This window comes from Ixodes scapularis, unplaced genomic scaffold (assembly GCF_016920785.2).
Source record: "Ixodes scapularis isolate PalLabHiFi unplaced genomic scaffold, ASM1692078v2 PGA_scaffold2__306_contigs__length_199485367, whole genome shotgun sequence".
Taxonomy (NCBI): domain Eukaryota; kingdom Metazoa; phylum Arthropoda; class Arachnida; order Ixodida; family Ixodidae; genus Ixodes; species Ixodes scapularis.
In genome coordinates, this window is record NW_024609857.1 from 115,461,962 (window position 1) to 115,477,143 (window position 15,182).

A 15,182-nucleotide genomic window follows, 5' to 3' on the forward strand; every position below is an offset into this window, starting at 1 on the left:
TCAATTACAACACGGGGGACCACAGTTGCAGCTATAAGTCATAACGTGGGGAAAGGACACTTTATGTGATGCCAGCATAAGCATAAGTTCTTGTTTAAAAAAAACTGGCTTTATAAAAAAATGTGAGTTCAAAGCATGTGAATATTGACCAGCCGGTTATATGACTGGCAATGACTAATCAAGGGAAATCTTTTTTTGTACTTGTCTGGTAAAAAATGTCTTATGTCTAGATTAAGGTGCATAATGCTATGTTCACACTACAAACCTAACAGGCGTATCTTTTGCAACAAGCGTAAGGGCAATTGACAGCGTTCTGGACGCCCAGGGTGCGCTTCAAAATAACCCTTGTGGCGCCATTTATGGTGGGAAAAGGCAGTTTTGGTATGGCTGTTCGGATTTGCACGCCTTTTTTCCGTTGCTTGCAAAGTGTCAGGATCTGTCGTTTGAAATATGGTTTTATAAAAGTACAGCATCTGCATGAATTCTTTCGGGAGGCAAACCAAACAAATGGTGAAAAGCTGCAGCCACCGTGCTGCAGCAGACGCTTTTGCTGTGAAATAAATAGCAGACGGCGATGCGAATGCGTCTCTGTCTGCTATTCTGTTTCTGCCTGCGTGTCGTAAGTATGGTAGATTTGCAGGTGAGTTGTTCTTGTTTCCACTTTGTATTGACATAACTTCACCTGCTAATCTGAGAAGGCGACTACCGATTCTAATGAGCCATCGTTGGCCTCCGTCATAGCTCCTTAGCGCCGTTCAGCTGCCAGAAGTCGTTAATCCGCGTCAAAGCCGCAGTTCCCACGCTGAAAGTCAGAGTGGCAAGACGTGCCGCATATTTTAGCTCGAACACGGTCACGCCAAAGAGAAAGGGCATTGCTTTTATCATAATCGCTCGCACGCTGTTAATTACGTTCGGATAGTTCAGCGAGGAACTTCAATGAAGCCAAGGGAAATTAGCTCGTTTGTTTTCATCTAGCGTTCACAGAGTCTCAATGCACTACTTTATCTGGAAGCTGATGACGAACTTCTGCAAACAAAAACAAAGCTTTTTTTTTTTTTTTTTTGCGAATATTTGTCATCAGTGAGTCTCACCAATCAACATCCAATCCGCGTTTGCTGCGTTGTTGACGTCACTTCCTTCTCCCTAGCCGCCGTGGGAGTCCAAAAAGCGCAACATATGGCCCCAGGTCTCACAAACTTGTTATGAAGCAAGAGATACTCATGCAGCAATCGAGGTTTTGAACATTTCACTTTATGATGACCCACAACTTCACAAAGAAACATGGCATGAAACGCAAGTAAAACATGCAATGCAACCACTAATGCGACATCACATTGAAAAGTAATGTGCGTAATGCTCACTGAAACAGAAAGTAAAGTAGCTGTCAAACGTTTTACTGCTGGCGCCCGTTTGCAAGTTCGCCGAACAGCAAATTAAGGCGTTGAACTCACTTGTGTGCTGTTATGCCCATTCCCTCCTGGCGGTAGTAACGCATCATGAGTAGGGTGTGTATTTTCCGGTTTTAACCGAAAAACACCAATAAACATCCGTCGGTGACGAAAATACAAAATCGGTTAAAACCGAAAAACACCGGTGGTTGGATATTTTCGCCCCGGTTAAAACCGAAAAACACCGGTCGTTGCACTTTTCCGACCTAGCGAAACCCTTTCCCCGTAGAAGTTCGTCAAACGTGTTATCTCGTGGATCCTGCATTCTTTCAGTGTCTATACATGGCTTGCACGTGGCGTCAGTCCACCCTCCTTTCTGGGGGTGAAAAGCGTCCAGTTAACGCAGTGAAAGCTAAGCTCTCACACGCCTTTCCCCCATTGTGTCGCCCATGGCCCCCTTTTGTGGAAAAATTAACGCAGCGGAGGTATACGCTCTCACGTGCCTTTTCCCCATTGTGTCTGGCCAAGTAATGTCGGTGCAAGCCATGTATTCAGAGGTTGCTGTGGTTCCTGGAAGAGAATGCCAACGTCCGTGTCGTACAGGGCTACTGAACTTTCAGAACTGAGATGCGTTCCTTGTTATCTGTTTAGTCTCTATGGGCTTCTGGGGAAACGGAAAAAGGGTTTTGTTGGCGGGGGAGTTTTTCGCTGTATATAAAAGAACCGTTCTGTAAAAAAATTTGCAGACGTGTTTGAGAAGGCGCGTCCGTCCCGCGTCTGCGGGTTCTCTCAACGCGAGACTTGCTTCCTTTCGTCGTCACGCGGAATAGAAGGCCACCAGGATGGGAAGTAAGCGGAAAGCTCAGGATGACTAAGCTACAGATTTCATGGATGAATCGTCGTTCTGGTTCCGCGTGCCAATTGTTAATCTGTGCATAAACGTGGAGCTGCCAGAGGGATTTGTGCCTTATGAAAGTATCTATCGGCTGGTCCTCCGAGACGAGAGCTAGCTGAGTGACCTAGAATCAGAGTTTCTTTGTTACCGCCAGTATGCTGTGACTAGCACCGTTGATCCAGTGTTATTTTGGAAACTTCATTTACCTGACTGGAGTCTACTGACCCAAGCCTGGCTGGACATTTTGGGATTTCCTGTGTCCAGCGAAAATGTGGAGCGAGTGTTTTCAAAATTGCGGGTTGTGAACCGCAAGGAACGTGCTGCCATGATGAATGCAAACCTCTCGAAGTATGCTTGCATCCACTATAATAACCAAGTGTGAGAAATATATGCTTTCTCGAGAAGTGTATGAAATATGTTAATAAAATTAGAACTCTCTGTGTGTGATCAATCGCATTTTTTTCCACCGATAATCACCGATTTTAGCCTCGTCGTGAGACGTTCCACCGAAATACACCGGTGTTTCGAAAATAAATAAACACCGAAAAACATCCGCCGATTTTTCTCACAAATAAACACCGGAAAGTACACACCCTAATCATGAGGTAGGCGACCTCCAGCACCCTCGGATTCAAGCACACCGTCTCGAAATCTGGGTTGCTTGTTAGCCCTCGAGGCGGCAACGGGGTAAGAGCACATGGGGGGGGGGGGGTTGTTGAAGCCATTAGAAAATTTAAAGGGGGACCAGCAGAAATATTCTTCCGCCTGGCGGAAAGTCCTCCTCGCCCTCTTTCTTCTTGTATTGTAGCACGGCGAGGCGAAGGGAAAGGTCCCCTATTGCGCCGGCTTCTTCTGAGAGGATAAGCCGAGAAAATCCCCATTCTGAGCGACGGGCGATGGGTGCGGCAGCAGCGACCTCGTGACTTACAGGTAGCTTCAGCTCCTATCGCGTAATCTGCCCCATTTTTTAGCGCTCACCAAGCCTAGCCCCTCGGGTGTAGGTTTTACGAAGCTGCAAGGCTGCGCCCGCGCAGTCACCGAATTTCAGCTGTCGAAGGTCTTTGGTTTAGCCTGTGGCAAAATAAACGCATACTTGAGAGCTGCGATGCATCCCCGCACCCGTTGAAGGAACGTTTCATAGATATTTTCGGTTGATCAAGGAGCTCAAAAGACATGCGCGAGAAGTGGTGACTTGAATATGTAAGAATGACTTCCATCTTTACAAAACATTCCATCTTCAAAAAAAATGGCTTATCACGCTCAAAACTGCCCCAAATTAAGATTGATGGAAAAGAAAATGATCTACCAGGCGCGGGCATCTTCTAGAAGGTCTCTGTTTTCTAGCAGCGAGCACAAATATTATGTGCGTAACTCACACTATATGATGGCCAACGAATGTAGGTGACATTTATATTTACGCATCCCAGCAACCACATGAGGTGAGAAGAAAGCAGTGGTGTGTGTTGATACTAAAAAGTTTTAGTGGATCGTCTTTAGCTCTTAGATAACCGCACCCTACAACAATATATAAGCTGTAACCTTTCTGTGAGCATTCTTGATCGAGTGCGGCTATCGAAGCGTCTGATGTTATAGTTCAACGTTGCTTAAATCGGTGCTATAGCACGTGCTGCCACTTTAAAGTATTTTTGAGGCATTAAAAATAAAAAAAAATAAATCAAATGTAGCCGATTTTTTTAACATGATACGTGTTTGTAATTTGTCTTTGCAAACACATTTTAGGTATACTGCAACACAGCACAGACAAACTATTGCCGGTCTTTCTAATTTTGTTTTTTTTAGAAATAAATTATGTTTTGAAAACTGTCAATGCAACTATCCAACCTAAGTGCCAGAGCTCAGTGCTAGACAATACATGTTGCAGGGCAGAAATAGTAAAAAGCGCCGATGCCGCGTTCAGGCACAAAGTGCCACGTAATGCACGCGTACCGCTATAAGTGTGTCCGGACATTTCATCGAACGCCGTTTCATTGATTGCCGTTTTATCAAAGCCGTTTCATCGAAGCCGTTTCATCGAACACCGTTTCATTGAACGCCGTTTCCTCGAACGCCGTTTCACAGAAGCCGTTTCCTCGAACGCCTTTTCATCGAACAACGTTACAGTCTGTAATATTTTGGAATTTACTTTAATTTTTATACACAACTTCATCTAATTCTCTCTTTTTTTTTTCTTCTTTTTTTTCTGTTTTTATATCACTGGGTGCAGTGGCAAGATAAGTTCCATCATGAACATATCCTGCTTCAAGAAAGCCTCCATGAAACAATGACCCCTCTCCATGTCACATCAAACAATTAAAAATGAGGCAAAAACAGAAAGCACAGACACTTAAAAGCGTTTTAAGTGTCTGTCCTTTATTTGCAGCGTCGTCGTTTCAGTCATGTATGTACATGAGTAAAGATATTCAGTAAGTCCCATACCCAATTGTTTTTATTTCTTTTTATGCCAATTGCTTTTATTTTTAGTAATTTGACACCACCTTCAAAACAATTTCACAAGTGACTACCTTAGTCTTAACAAATGCAAGGTGAAACATCTATAAAGCACTGTTATGCCCCAAAACTCGGTACAGAGCCATAACAGAGAAATTCGATGAAACGGCCCTTGGCGATTCGATGAAACGGCGTTCGATGAAATGTCCGTTCATTCGATGAAACGACTTTCGATAAAATGGCGAAAAAGTGAGGTTCAGGCTTGGTCGGAGATTGCTATGGTTACACTCGTACACTTTTTCAGTTCTATCTCGCATATATAAGCTTCTTGCTGAAATAAACAGGGGCATCTGACTTTTCGCTCATCTTGGCCTTTAGCGCGACTGTTAACAAGTTCTAAAACAGTCAAAGCAAAAGTGATTTAATTAGCTCAGGATTATAGGTTGAGCGAAATATTTACAAAGTTCGAGGTTCCCTGAGTCGTCTTTTGTATTCAATCCCCCCCCCCTCACCACCGTTTCCTTCCTCTAAATAAACAACATAGATTATTTTATGAACCACCAGTAATAAAGCGTGCTCGCAAAACGTCTATTTTGAGTAAGAAAGCGTAAGAAAGGCCTTGTTCAAATGTTCGAGCGATGAACTGGTCTTCTTACTGTGCGTGACACAGCTAGCACAAACACAATATTGACATTTTTATGCAAGGGCCATGAAGAATTTAGTGTATAAGAACAAATTGATGCCTCGTAAGTTGGTGGCCAACGGAAGCACTCTTTACCGAATCGCTTGTTCAAAAATAACAACTTTTCAACCATAAAAATAAAACAAAATATCACCACTTTTTTGGGGGCCACTAAATTTACTGATTCACTCCCTTAGCGTTGATTGTGCAGCGGTATGCGTACATTACGCGACACTGTTAGCGCAAACACGACATCGGCGCTTTTTGCTAATTTCCCCAGCAATGTATCGACTCGCACTAAAATCTACCGCTTAGCTGGGATACTCGCATTAAGGCGAGACACTGGTTCTAAAATGGACTATTTTATTTTCGCAGCTATACTAATGAAAATCACTGTGCATATGTGTTCCTTCTTCCTCAATTCAAATATGAAATCAGTTTCAAAATATCTCAATTAGTTTTCAAGTTATAAAAAATAGTGTTGCCTAATTTGGTTAATTTCTTACGGGTCGTTAAGGCCATTTCGAACAAAAATATTTTTTTTTATTGATGTAGATGCATAGCTAAAGGTCTGCCATGCATTATAAAGCTATTTATATTTTCACAAAATTACATTATAATACAAAAATGTACTAATTATGCTAATTATGACACTAATGAGGTCGCATTATTTATCATAAAATTTTCGTTGTCATTATAAACTGCAAAAAGATAGCTTTACTCCACAGTCCAGTCCTTTCTGAATAAAACGGTATAAAAAGTTTCAAAATGCTACGATAAAAACCTCATGAAAACCCCCGTAAGGCTAAGCACGTTGACAAAAAACATGAAGATGAGAAAATCAAAGTTAAAGTTTTGACATTGAACATAGAAAATTGTGTGAACAATGATAAATAATAATTGCCACCAAGGTGTAGTGTAAGTCTTCATGAACAACTTGACATAAAAGATGATGTAATCCATTTATGAGAACATTAGGAAAAAGATAAAATCACATTTTCCTGTTTCGACGCTGACTACAATAAATTATGTGAAAACCCTTATGCAATAATAGTTATCAAGATGTAGTGTAGTGCATTCTGAACAAATAATTTTAAAAATTGCAATAATTTGTTTTTGAGAAGATTGCAAAAATGGTGAAGAATTACTGATATAGGCTAAAAATTGCTTCTAAAGTGATGAGCCGACAACTTTGGACAACGGGAGAGGCGAGCAAGAGTTTCAAGCTCCAAACGTAATTTTGTTTGGCCCTGAAAAGGGCCTTTGTTCCACATGGCACTGGAAAAAGCCATTACAGCTGTCCTGGGCTGTAATCTCGAGATGCTCCTGCCTGGTGTCGCTTGGAGAACCTTTCCTTCACGCTACTGCTGCTCTGGTGCACCGCGTTTGCTTTACGTAAACGGAGACTGTCCTTTTCGATGCTTCGGCGGACAAGGCAGTCACCGGTGGCGTAGCCCAGGCCTGCAGCAATGGACTCGTTGGTCGCTCTCCTTCCCTGGTTGTAGACAGCAACAGCTTCAGCCGCAGCCCTCTTCACGCTGTCCAGGGAGGCATTCGCATTCTTTGAAGTCTGCGTCCAGATCACCGAATGCAGGCTCTCACTGGCATTCTGCGTCTTTCCCTCACTACACCGTGCCAACAGGTCTTCATTGCTGAGCCTTTCAAACACTGGCTCCAGTGCAGCCCGAACACAATCCGGAAGAGGATTCTTGTGCGGCGGCGGAGGCTCACTGTTTGCCAAGGCCCTGTTGTACTTGCACCAGGACTCCGCTCCCTCGGGGCACTTGCTGTGGTCTGGGGCGCCATCTGTGGAGGTCATGTGCAGGAGTGTGGCTTCCACCGCCCTCTTCATCCCTGGAACGTCATGGCTGTTGCTCCTGAGAGCATAGCCATAATAGTTAGTGATCTTCTTGATCTTTTCCTGTGTCAGCTTTCCTCTCCCACCAAGTGACTCGCCTTGTGCCTTCTTCTTCTCAACAACGTTGCGCAAGGCAGCTCCCATCCGCTTGTGGACGTGGTTCACGCAGTCCTTCTTCTCTATCTTGATGAAGCCGTAAACCTTCGCTTCAGACAAGGCATGGAATGTCCGGCTGTCCCCATCCGAAAGGACGGTGGTGTAGCGGAGACCATGCTTGGTCAGAGACCTCTGGAACATTGTGAGCGCAGCCTCCACCTCCATACGGCCAGCATTGCAGTCAATGTTCCTCTGGCAGTCGTGGGTTGCGTACCAGTCGCTGTAGCCATCGTCCTCGGGCTCCGGTCCCAAGGCACATCCAAGGCAGAAGTTGGAGTACACAACATGGTCGATGACGAGGCCAGAGTACAACTCCACAATGCAGCCTACACCAATGTGGGAGCTGCGTCCTCGGGTCATCCATGATCCGTCGAAGATGACATCGATGTTGCCAATGGGGTTCATAAAGCCTGTGTAGAGCCCCTTGACGACAGCAACACTGGCGGCTTCACTGTCGGTTGCTGCATTCTCACATGCCCGCACAAGCGTTTTCAGGTGTCCCTGGTACGTCTTGTGGTGCAGGCCCCGATGAGAAATGTTCATGGAGCCACAGAAGTCTGCCAAGGCTGTCACTCCTTTGCCAATGGATTGGATCCCCTTCATGGCCCTCATGTTCACTTCAAAGGGAGTGATCTTTGCTGTTCCAGCAACCCTGGGAGAGGAGAACTGCTTCTTCTGGAAGTCGCAAGTGCTGCAGACGAGCACAAGCTTGACGGCCAAGCCGTACTCCTTGTCCGCGGCCTTGCTGAGCGTGAGAGATCCCACACCGCAGCTTCCACACCTCGCGTGCGCGAAGAGGTCGTTGAGGACTTTCATGTCGACGATGACAAACTGGGTCCCGGCATCGCTTGTTTGGCATGATCCGTTGACTTCAAGCAGATCGAACTTCCGCTGGGTCGCCGACTTCTCCGATAAAACGCGCTTGCTTTGCTCCGATCGCTCGGCGCGCTGCGCTTGCTCGGCCGTAGAGTAGTAGGTAGAGTCGACGCGAGTGGTGCCGGCAAAACTTGAGCCATCCGGACCAGAGCTTGAGGCCGCAGCATCGTCAACGGGAAGGCTAGCCGATGGTCCCGGCAGATCCAATGCGTTCGGCAGTGGTGCAGATCGTAGCGGCGCACTTGCAGGTGATGTCTTCCGCTTGTTCCACGCACGTCGCGTCTTCCTCCCGAACGTCCGCCGCGTACTCTCTTTCAATCGAGAGTCCCCCGGCATCTCGATCGCTCGAAATAAAACTCCCGCAACTTCGTAGCGAGAAACCAACGATGTCCGACGCGAACGCAAACGATTTCGAAACAACGTGCACTCAGCCGCGGAACGAACAAAGCGACGGGCCAAAACGAAGCAGACGACGCTTCTCCACGCTCCCCTTGCGCTGCTGGAGGCGCGCGCGCCAAGAGGAGGAAAGGAGCAAAAGTGGAAAGGGGCGCGTCTTGGCCTATGACAGGCGCGCGCGGCACGACGTACCCGTGACGTACGCGCGCGGGCCAATGAGCAATCGTTATTCCGGTCGTGAAAACCCGCGGAATGCGGACGCTCTCCAAGGTTGTCGCGATAGTGAGTGGGATGAGGACGTAGGGAAGAGAACCAGCTCCCCAACAAGACCAAGATGGCCGCGATCCAACGATCGGTCGTGAAGCGACGCGGGCGCGCAGTTTGACTATTTTATTGCGTTGGATTCGCGATTTGAGCGTCGCGGAGGCATCGTATTTATCGTTTTTTTTATACTTAGACGTCGAATAGGGCATTGAAACTTCGCAGGCAGGTACTTCAGACTATATTCTATCCAAACATGTGATTTTTGAAAAACCCCAAATTTCGCGATTTTTTACCATTTTAAGACCCGCGTCTCGCCTTAACAGTTTCCTAAACATCATTCACTTTTAACAAGAAAAAAAAAAGTGGGAAACACCGGCGATAGTTTGTTTGTGCTAACTGCGTGGCGTAGGGTACCTAAAAGTTTTTTACAATGTTAAATACAATTCTGTGTCACATTAAAAAAAAAAATTGTCTGCTTCTGCTTTAGTTTCTTTGAGACACCACAAATACTTCGAAGTGGCGGCCCGTGCTATGGTACCGATACAAGCAACGTTGAACCATAACAGGACACGCTAGACTCGCCAAAAAGGGCTTTAATATTGTCTTTTCCGCTCCATAGCCGTAGTTGATAAGGAATGTAAAGAGCGAGTCTAGCTGACATTTCGTTCTGGGGTACGGACCGTACGGTTATCTAAGTGGCTAAGCGACCCACTAAAACTTTCTGAAATTGACATCCACCCTTGATGCCCTCTCAACTCAGGTGGTTGTTGGGAATGTGTAAATATGAATTTCATACATTTTGCTGGCCATCATGCTCCGCGAGTTAGGCACACAACAGGGCATTTTAGTAAATCGTTTTCAAAGGCCCGCTGCCACTTCAGGCGCGCGCTTCAGAGAATGCATCGAAGTGGCAGCGCGAGCTCTCGCTAGATATAGCGTGGCCCGAAAACATAGTCTGCTAAAGTTCTCCAATAATTTGTGCTCGCTCCTAGAAAACAGAGACCTTCTAGAAGATGCCCGCGCCTGGTGCATCGTTTTCTTTTCCATCGATCCCAATTTGAGGCAGGTTTGAGCGTGATAAGCCGTTTTTTTGAAGATGGAATGTTTTGTGAAGATGTAACTCATCCTTACATATTCAAGTCACCACTTCTCGCGCATGTCTTTTGAGCTCCTTGATCAACCGAAAATATCTATGAAACTTTCCTTCAATGGGTGCGGGATGCATCGCAGCTCTCAAGTATGCGTTCATTTTACCACAGGCTAAACCAAAGACCTTCGACAGCTGAAGCGCAGCTTTGCAGCTCCGGAAAACCTACACCCGAGGGGCTAGGCTTGGTGAGCGCCAAAAAATGGGGCAGATTACGCGATAGGAGCTGAAGCTACCTGTAAGTCACGAGGTCGCTGGTGCCGCACCCATCGCCCGTCGCTCAGAATGGGGATTTTCTCGGCTTATCCTCTCAGAAGAAGCCGGCGCAAAATGGGACCTTTCCCCTCGCCTCGCCGTGCTACAATACAAGAAAGAAAGAGGGCGAGGAGGACTTTCCGCCAGGCGGAAGAATATTTCTGCTGGTCCTTCTTTAAGGGCCCCTCTAACAATATTTACGGACCTGCTTTTTTTGCGCTCCCTGCTTTTTCAGCTTTTCAACGGACTTGAGGAACAAAGACAAAACCGAAAAATAATAGCGTATCATATTTTAATTTCCCAAGGCACGAAACAGTTGGATGTGTGGTGGCGCCGCGTGGTGCTAACAGATCTGGCTTTCCAATTGTCCAGATCCATCAGGTGTTTCCCCTTAAATGCGGAATAATAAGTATAATTGTTCCTACCATCATAATTATTTATAAAAGTAGTTTTCGACGAGCTTTGAGAGCGATAAACTAAACAAATAGTATGAAAACCGTGGAAACAGCCGATACGTCACGGAGAGTCCTTTTTAATGCTTCATTTTGTAATTTTAATTTGCTCGTAACTTCTAAAATAGTGCAAATTTTCTAAAAAAAAAAAAGAAATGCTTCTTTGTGTTATTACGTTGTCCGAGGTCAGCTTCAACGCAGGTTTCAGACAAGGCAATAAGTCGTTTGAGGGGGCCCTTTAAAGGAAATTAGGGATTTAGTGTTTCCGCCATTTCATAGATAATGACACATATTCTTTTGCACTCATTATTTTCTTTACACTGCCATTGTGCATATTTAATGAAATAATTTTACATGTGTGCTTTCTGCAGCCCTTTTTCCTGAATGGGGAAAGGAAGCCGAAGCGCGACCACTTTGCCAGCGACGGCTACCACGTCTTGCGCTTCGTTGGCATCCGGGCACTCAGCCGACTGATAAAGGGGGCAGCGAGGAACAGGCTCGAGGCACGCTGGCTCGGGGACAGACCCCGATTGGAGATCACAGAGCTCTACAAGTGCTGCCACTGCAAAGCTAAAGGGCACAAGGCACGGGCGTTCAGTAGAGTTCAGTAAAAAGATAACTCTTGATTTTCACTAATAAGATTGGCAACATATTGCCGATTTTCGTAATTTCGGCGTTAAATGGCGAGGCTGCAGCATTGCATAATAAAATAGTCATAATTAATCACCTAAATTACGAGTGCCACATAAATAACCGGCGCTTTGTTTTTCCTAAACTAATTACTACGACTGGCGAGAAAAATTCAGAAATTTAAGCTTCCAGTCGGAATATTTTGCGATGACCATACGAGCTTCAAGCATGCTACAGGAGAGTCATGCTCGGTCGTGATTGCATTGCCAGTACGTTGAATGGCACAGCAACAGCAATAACCATTCCCTTTTTTTTACAAACTTTTTACGAGCTTTCTTGGAGTGACAGTTTCTTGATGAGGAATCCCTGGAATGGAAAGCCGCAGCGCTGACCTGACATCGGCTTTCAGGCCGTCATACATATAATGTGATCGCTTCTGCGCTCCATGCAGTGTTTGCGAACCACAAAATATTACACAAGATATGTGTCGTGATCACAGACAATGGTTCGAACTTTGTGAAGGATTTTAGGTAACTAACAGGCTTGTCCCTGTCTTTTTTTACCCTTTATGCTTCGGCTGACCACCTTCATATCACCTAAACGTTACCAGAATTACATATTAAATGAGCACATATTTAAATTGGCGGTCATTTACTGCTTGTATTGGATTAGTAAAGCTGCCCATGTGACATTTGGCTGAGTTTAGGCAGTTTCATAGAAAATATCCGGATGTACACTCGTTACGTAGCTTTATTTCGGTAACCCTATTCTTATGACACTTCCCTATCAAAGTCTTTAAACACTACAAGATGATTGTTCAAATATGCAGCTAACCTATTATCTCATATATTTTATAAGGTTCAAGCTCAGCTGGGTGTAGGTTCTGATGGGTGTGACCCAATTTGTGGCACAGGGTATTTGGAGAAGCCGCCTAACCTGATGAAGATGTCATCCGAAATTTCATCACAGAGGTGCTTGATACAGCTTCAGGCACATGCACATCAGAGATCCACTTGCCTCGGCACCAGAGGTGTGCTGCACACACTCTTAATCTAATTGCCTCCGCGGATGCAGACAACACATGCAACGACTTATTTTACGGTGCAATGGGGAAGAATGTCTTTGCAAAACTGAAGTGTCTCTTGAGGAAGCAGGCCCAGTCAGCTCCAGCCGCTGAAGCCATAAGAATCGCATTAGGAAAACAACTTCCTGTCCCAAACGTGACGCGATGGAACTCTCTGTATAAAGCTGTCAAGTTCTCGAATGAGGTCTCGAAAGGCAAACTGGACACCACATTTGAGAGACTTACGCTGCCAAAGCTACGGAGCTTGTCTTCATCGACGAATACTGCAAGGCATTTTACCAGTGTCTTTGTTTCACTTTATGCAATGTACGTCTCGTCCTCCTGGTGACTCCCCCAAGAACGTTGATCTACTGCAACAAGGCAGTGGTCGCCGCGCTGACCCGCGGACATAGACGGACTTTTCCTGTGATAGAGGCTAATAAAGCATCCTGGTTGGTGTGGATCCCCACGAACACGAACCCAGCCGACGGTCCCTCTCGACTCCGCCGCCCTCTTTCCCGTGGAAGCGAGGGGGACCGCTGCCAGGGGGCCGCGCATATGTATAGGCCGACCGCCTGAAGCCGCACCAGTTTGTGGAGTGCTTGCTACCAAGCTAGGAGCAGGGTTTTGTACTCTTTCAGACAATGTATGGCATTGCAAAGGCACTAGACATCCTGCAAGGCAAGCAGTACATGTACATGGGCATGCTGCAGCCCACTCTCCACTCGCTCTTGAGATACCAACGGTCTCTCCCACAACTGCAGTACTGCAACCCACTTTTAAATTCCCTTGAGGCAGCAGTCAAGAGGTGAGCACATATCTGTTGTTCTCTAAATTGCTACCCCTCTCTGCACATGTGTTTGCATGGGAACATATCTGTGCAAGATATCTACACCTAACATTGTAGGTTTCAATCATCCATAATTCAATTTAAAGGTTCAAATAGTGCAAGAACTTCTTTTTTGCTACACATCTCGACACAAGCTCTCAGAAGTTCTTGAAGACCCAGACTTGGCTCTTGCAGCAGCGGTAGACCCGAAGTTCAAGCTATCGCGGATCCTGGAAAACGAGCAAAAAGCTGCAACTGTACGGCTGCTCGAGGAATGTCGTGCCTCTGCGGCAAGGCTCAGCAAACAAAAAGGACACCGACGAAGACAATATTTTTTTTTTTTTGCTTTTCCCGCTTGCCTCAAGCGTTGCCAACATTAACAGAGGTGCAACAATGGGTGAGCGACCCCACAACCGACCTGATCAATCTCGCAAGGTTCCCCAAGATCAAGAAGATCATCATTCGACTCAACATGGAAGAGCGCATGGCTGAACGCTTGCTCAGCAAAGGACGCGTTGTGTTCATCATCAAGAGAAAGAGGCTCTCCGATAACAATTTTGAAAAATAGTTGATTCTAAGTTATAACAATTATTGCAAATAAATTATGCACATCAAAATGCTGGAACGGCAAATGATGCAAAAACGAAACACCCTTCGGGTTTAAATTTCTTTATACCTCAGTTTACCTTTTTTCTCACTATAGTGTAACCAATAAAATATAATTGTTTTGGTTTGTGATTTCTTGTGTCCATTTTTTGCACTGTAACGAAAAGTAACGGTGTTACTGTTTATGCAGTAACTGTAACTGTACCTCGTTACTTTTTTAAGCATGTAACTGTAACCGAGTTACTTTTTCCACCTAGGTATCTGTCACACTTACTTTTTACTGGTAATGTGTCCATGAATGTCCGAGACATGCTTCCCACTGAGCTTGCGACTAGGAATGTCACGAACCTGCGCAGGTTCGAGTTCGATCCAAATTAGACTTTTTCCAACTTTTAATGTGATGTTCAAGAAAGGTTCAGTTCAACTTCTGTGTGCATGCGCAAAAATAACAAAAAAAAAAACAACAGTTGACTTCTCCTGGCGGAGGAAAGGTGCAATATTTATGAGTGTATTGAGTCACCACCGAACGCATTAAAAGCACATATTTTCGCTTTTATACGGTGTAAACATTGGTAACCATTTTATGAAATATAAAATAAACTACTATGCAAATTGTTTCCCAAAATTTGAAATATTTGTGTAGAAGCCGGAGAACACTATCCATAAGTTGAACTTCTTCCAAATTTAGTGGAAGTTGGAACGTTTGGCGAACCAGTTGAACCTTGAGGTTCGACGTCAAAATCGAGGTTCGACAAAAGTTTGCGACGCGCCGTTTTGACGGTTCCGATTGGCTCTGCCCAGTTTCGTGACCACTGCGTGTTGCCAGACTTTTTACGATTGCCCTTCTATTCAATTCAGAATACTAGCGTGTTCTTCTCAGGTTCTAAAACAATACGGACCAATTAAAGTCCGTATTTAAAATTCAGTGTCGTGGCACTTTTTTTTCTCTCAACCCCAAAAGGGACCCCAGGGTGGCTGAACTGCTACTCCCCGGTAGCGGTCATCACAATTGGCTTTCGACGAGTTGGCCCATACCCGACGACAGGAGAGCAAGACATCTGCGGTTCGCCTGCTTAATCTCAGTGGCTGTTATTTCTTTCCGTTCTAGTGTTAAACTTATTTAAACCAACGACGCAAGGTGAGCAACGAACATCACTCACGGTTGTGTGCGCTGGTCCACATCGATGCCCTTCACAAAAAAGTTGTTCTTCATTTTTACTGAAAAGAAGCTCCACCT

At 45.3% G+C, this 15,182-nt stretch overlaps 1 pseudogene; it reads left to right on the plus strand.

Annotated features, from left to right (window-relative positions):
* Positions 1-1,256: 1,256 nt before the first annotated feature.
* On the plus strand, positions 1,257-13,940 carry LOC121048228 (annotated as a pseudogene).
* The last annotated feature ends 1,242 nt before the right edge of the window (positions 13,941-15,182 follow it).